Source organism: Amblyomma maculatum, chromosome 1 (genome assembly GCF_055883805.1).
Source record: "Amblyomma maculatum isolate TAMU_Amacu chromosome 1, ASM5588380v1, whole genome shotgun sequence".
NCBI classification, from domain to species: domain Eukaryota; kingdom Metazoa; phylum Arthropoda; class Arachnida; order Ixodida; family Ixodidae; genus Amblyomma; species Amblyomma maculatum.
The window spans coordinates 310,325,652-310,331,651 of record NC_139344.1 but is presented as its reverse complement, the minus strand read 5'-3'; the positions used below and the strand labels follow the sequence as shown (position 1 = coordinate 310,331,651).

The 6,000-nt window shown below is 45.9% G+C and overlaps 1 pseudogene; it reads left to right on the top strand.

The window, feature by feature from the left end:
- The first annotated feature begins 2,860 nt into the window (after positions 1 to 2,860).
- On the top strand, positions 2,861 to 3,422 carry LOC146207065 (uncharacterized; annotated as a pseudogene).
- The last annotated feature ends 2,578 nt before the right edge of the window (positions 3,423 to 6,000 follow it).

The following is a 6,000-nucleotide window of genomic DNA, read 5'->3' as shown; positions in this document are numbered from 1 at the left end:
AAAACGAACACAAGTGCATGATATATAGAGTTCGTGAAACTGCTCCAACACATAGGCCAAGTTTGTTGAGCTGTTCGTAATGGCAAAGTTATGAATTCAGGCTCTGTCATATTAGGTCAAATGTGCAATCACAAAAACTATAAGCGGTAAGGGATAAATATGTGCAACTACATGACATTGGCTCGTGTCTTGTCTTGAAACTGTTTCCCTTCCACATATGATTACCAATAAGCATACAGGCAAAAATGAGTTAAAACTTTAAAAGATCCTCTTGTTTGAGTACAGGCAGGTTGAGTGAGCTCTTCCGATATATAAAACTAACAAGGGTCGTTCTGCACCAAACGTCCCGGAGGTTGCACTCAACCACCTGATTTGTCCAAAAAAATTCCCGATGACTCATCCCAAGGCGTTTGAAAGACTAAAATTACTCCAAAACGCTTTTGTGAGTTGAGCAAAATTCAAACGTTTCAAAAAAGCGAGAAACATTCTATGAACAATAAAGTATTCAAATTTTTCAAAATCTCGCCTCAAACATCTTAATGCCATTTCCAAATTCTTGCTTTCAGTCTAATAGCAGCAGGAAGTTTTGAACAAAATAACTATTTAAGAAGTGGAAGAAATCGTGAAAGTGCATAAATTGTAAATTCGTTACAACTGTCAACTGGCTTTTGGGAATTGGGAAATAGCCATATTGCTTCCCTAGATGTCATTTATAACCAACACAGATAGTAAATCAGTGTATATCGAAATAAAAAAAAAGAGTTTGCAGAAAAAAGTGCATGTTGAACCATGAACACATGTTAGTGTCAGCCTGGAAGGGTTACAGTAAAAAAAGAATGAACGCTAAGGCGCTAAGTAGAGCAGCTTATTGTCTTTCGTTTCTGGATTTTTCATCGAGTTAGCTGTTGGTTTCGCTACTCCAGACGACATGTAACCCCTCTATAGACCAACATCGTGTTTACAAACAATGGGGGCACTCGCAGCGTCGCAGCCGACTGGAGGTGAAAAATAGGGTTAGCGCCCATAGGAATAGATGGAACCGAAATATTTCTAAGCAGTTTTTTAATTTAGAGACACTTATGATGTCCTAATTCGGCGCAGAGTAACCGTGAACATCCTAGAACAGATCGTCAAATCATGAAATCTCATTACCGAGGCGAAGTATTTTTAACACACAAAACGTATAGGGGTGCAAGTTGGGAGGGCGACCCATAAAAACACAAGCCAACGCAACTTACCGCAACATTGTTGACCGGTATAGCTCGCTCGAAAATTTTGCGCGCAGATTTTTCACATTTGTGCACACAACACGAAAAAAGGTGATGCACAAAGCAGCCACGATGCTTTGGATTCAGGCATATGCATTCAGGCATGTAGAGCGGCACCTCTCATCTAGAGTGTGCGTGAATTCAAATGATGGGAAATGGCAGAGGTGGTCATCAATGGTGTGGTAAACTCTGCTTCTGCAAACGACTGCTCCTGTGGGTTCAGAAATGCAATGTTGCTTCCATGCTGCCACATTCTTGCAGTAAGGCATCACTTTGGACTGAATAAGTCTGATAACTGAATAAGCCTTTGCAGTGATAGGCGGTCGGCAAAACCGTATGCGCAAACCGTAACAGTGCTCTTACGGTAGGGACACTCTAGCGGGAAGACGCGCGCGGCATGCCGCCGGCAGCAAGCAGTTCGCCACAAAACCTGCAGCGGCGGCGGGTAGACCTGCCGTGCGCCGAATGGGTCGAAGAGCCATTTTCGGCGGCTTGCCGCGTGCCGTGAATCGGAAGAGCCAATGAGAGATGTCCGGCTCAGCGATGTGAGCGTCAGTGTCGCCATCTCGTGCCTCCTACCGAAGTTAACTCAAGCGCTCCATGCAATCGACGAAGCGAGCATTCTCCTTTTGTGCCTCTGTGTTGAAAACTTCGCCTCAGTGAGAGAATAATGGAACACTTTCTTGAGGCTGCTCGGTTATTCCCTTTTTACGCGAAAATCAACCGATGAGCGATCATCGGCAAAGCATTCGATCTCGCAGGCGAGTTGTTTTCATACTTGAGTGCCCGCTGAACATTCACGTCGGGGAAAATGTGAACAGGACAGTAAATTTGTTTCGAATGCTCGAGCGGTGTGCTGCGGAGCAAACACGATTGTCGCGGTAGATGATGAGGTACAAGGAGAAGCTGGAATGAGGTCTGCTGGCCGAAAAAAGAATCGTAGATCAGCTCACGCAGTCGGACACAAGGTGAGATCAGAGCTGTCACGTGACCTCCGCGGCGATCGCCGCGCGAAACCGATGTGGCTTCTCTGCCGCGGAGGCGTCCTGCCGCTGGCGGCACGCCGTGCGCGTTCTCCCGCCAGTGTGTCCGTACCCTTAGACTGTGAGCAGAATGAAACAGCACCATTGCGTGTTGAAAAACAGAAAGATGCAAGAGTTCTTTCAAGTAACAAAAAATTTAGAAAAGCAGCTGTGATAACACGAAAGCTTGCGAGCATTGTAGCTGAAGATTCGATGCCAAAATTTTCAGAGCGAATGGAACTGCTGCAAGATCTGCTTTGCCATTGGATAAATGACTATGAGGTGCACTTGCAAAGAAAAGGCAAATGTTCAGAAGCAGCAGGCAGCAATAACACAGGAAATGCCTTTGAAGACATCTGTGCAGATAATGATAGTTTGGCAGAGAATGTTCAACCTGCCCTAAAAGGGACAACTGATCAGAAAATGCCCTCTGATGACCTGCTAGTCTCTGATGCGAGCACCTCTGACACTGTACCAGTGGGAAATCAAGTGATTTCCACAACTGCCAAAGATTCTACTGCACATGACCTTAATCACAATAACAATCTGGAACACGAAACTGCTTTCAACATGAGAAATGAAAGTCTTCCAACAGCAAACGAGGCTACTGATGTATCAAATGATGTGCTAAGTCAAATCAAAGTTGCGCCAGCAATGCGGAAGTGTGGGTGGCCAAAGGGACACACACTGACCGTAGTTGGGCTGATTAAGAAATGGAAACATGTTGCTGGTGAACGCATGCCCTTTAAGCTCTTGTCAGGAAGAGAAAAAAGAAAAATAATTCTGACATGATTAGTTGGCGAATGTGCTGCAAAAGCTGCAATGCAAGGCAAGGAACTGGGAGAAGCAGACATTGAGCAATGGCCAGAGTTAGTGCCCTGCGGTGTTTTAGACGAAAATGTCAACATAAATGCTGTTAGAGCTCATTTTTCAGATGATGCCTGGCTAGCCGTGACTGACACGGTACAATGTAAACAAAGGCTTCAGCAATGGAAATGTGAAGCATGCAAGACCAATCTTGATACTCATGACTCCATCGCGTGACTGGTGCTTATCACGGTACCATTTGCCTTGCGTGCGCCTTAAGAGGCAGCCAAAAGCAAAGGTCTGGCAATGCTCCAGTTGTGAATAGCGCTATTTTGTATTTTTCGCGTGCAAAAAAAAAGAGTAAAAAAATATATTTGTGCCTTGTCTCTGCAGTAAGAATGAAGAATTTCGCACTTCCTTACACTAGGAAGTTTTTCTTTTTTTTTTTTCCCTTCACCACAGCCTTCTGGAAACATTTAAAGCTACTTCATTTCTGCAAAAATATGCAGCCACAACAAAGCTACAAGATTGTGGTTTATAGGGTTTAACCTCACTGTTTTTAAGAGCTCGCTTATAGGGGGGCATCAGCTGAACCTCTGCAGCAGAGAAAACCAACAATTGTACATGATGGCTTCGAAACACTGTCCATTTCCAAAATGCGAGGAATAAAAGTGAGAAGGCAGTGTACTACAGAGCTAATTGAAATGCCATTTGGTAACTGCATAAGTATGATGAACTGAGTTAATGCTGCTCTCTAGAATTGAAGTGATTGCGAAAAATTTTTGGAATAGTTATTGACTTCAGGTCAGGCTCGACTGGCTGTCTGCGGCTCGCACGTATCCTTGGTGCTTTTTCGAAGCGATGTGGATCTTTGTGTCGGACTTGCCACCATGTTAAATGTTAACATCACAGGCACACGTGGTGCAAAATCCGAACTTCTCTCCTTTCTTAGACGGCATGAAGCACGGAAATTCTGCCGCGTACGACTTCAAAAATACTTGGAAGTACTGTCGCGGCTTTGAGCCCGCCATTGCACTGCGAAACCGCTACTACTAAAACTTCAGAGTCACACTGAGTCGGACGCGGCCGCAGATCACGCAAATGCAAAGGACAACACCAAAGTTGTCCAAACACGTGAACAAAGGAACAGCCACTAGCCTGGCGGAGGCGGTATCGAGTTTTGGATATGGATTCGTGTTCCCCCGATTAGACGATAGAAGTCACTACAACGTTTGCAGCTGCTGATGATGATATCACAAATATATGTTGCCCTCTCGTGGCCGCCAAAGGTACCATAATAGTGTTAACATGGCCTCCGAGATTACCCTTCCGCGCGTGTGGTGTTATATCGGAGGCCATGATGTTAATAGATGTCCGCACTTTTTTTTGTTTTCCGAAAATAAAACATTTTCCGTAAAATTTCCCGCAAGATTCGTAAAATCGTAAGACTGGTCAAAATTCTTACATTTTACGGAAAATTCGGAAGGGTTGGCAGGTATGGTTTATGTAACTGTGTTTTCGCGTCCTCGTTTAGAAGTTCCTCGCACATGTGCAGCCTGTATAGGATGGCCCTTCCCACGTTCGCGTGAGTAAGTCATCTGAGCTGGAAGTAAAGGTGAGCCTCGCACAGTTCCGAGAGCATGTTGTGAAGTCTGCCATTTCAGGTCCGCGAGGATGCTGTCATAAGCCTTTGAAAAGTCGCTGGCACGGAGCAAAGGCCGAACGGCATAACTTGAAACTCGTACAGCCCATCTGGAGTGATAAATTCAGTCTCTCGTGGTCCCTCTTGTCTACCTCGACTTGCCAGTACCCAAATTTGAGGTCCATGGAACAGAATTGGTGTTGCATATGCAATCTAAAGCGTCATCGATTCTGGGCAGGGGGTAAACATCCTTGTTAGTTACCTTGTTCAATCGTTGGCAGTCAATATAGAACCGTAATGTGCTGTCTTTCTCCTTGACAAGGACGACAGGTGCCGCCCAGGGGCTCTGAGATGGTCGAATAACGTCGTGATCAAGCATTTCCTTAACTTGAATGGTAATTGCGGCACATTCTATAGGCGAGACACGATAGGGTGACTGTCGGAGGGGCTGTACTGTATCGTCCGTAATAATACGATGTTTTACAAGGTGTGTGCGACCGACGCGCGGCAGCGACGCGAACACAGTTCTGTAGCAATTGAGAAGGTTCCGCAGGATATCTTGCTCCATCTGCGGTAGTGTCGGGTTGATATCGTACTTTAGGTCCAATTTCCTTTGTTCCGGTCGAGAATCACAAGTTAAACTGTGCAGGCACCTAGTTTCAGCGATGGCATCAATGCGACCATTGTTCCCTTACTGAGATACCGGTGTTCGTTAGTGAAAATGGTGAGAAGTAAGTCGGCTTTGCCATCTTCGAGGATGACAAAAGCCCGAGCAAGAGCAACGCCGCGGTCGAGAAGCAAAGGCGGTTTACTCTCGACAATACCTTCCACTCCCCGGAGGGTGTGCACACCGACGGTCAAAATTACACTGGAGCAGGGAGGAACAGCCACGTGCTCGTCGAAAATCTGGAGCGGCGCCGGCAGAACACAGTTAACTTTGAGGGCATTCTTTGTCGAAAACTGAACCGACTGAGATTGCAGGTCGATGATGGCGCCGTTTTCCGTCAGGAAGTCCATACCGATAATAACGTCTCTGGAGCAATCCGCTAGCACAACAAACGTTGCCGGGAAGGTTCGCCCTTGAACTGTGACTCGCGCTGTGCACGTTCCTCTAGGTGTGATCAAATGTCCTCCAACGGTACGTATCTGAAGGCCGTCCCAAGCTGTCGTAACCTTCTTGAGTGCCGCGGCGAATGATCCACTGAGTATGGAATACAGTCGAACCCGGTTATATCGAACCCGGATATATCGAATTTTGGTT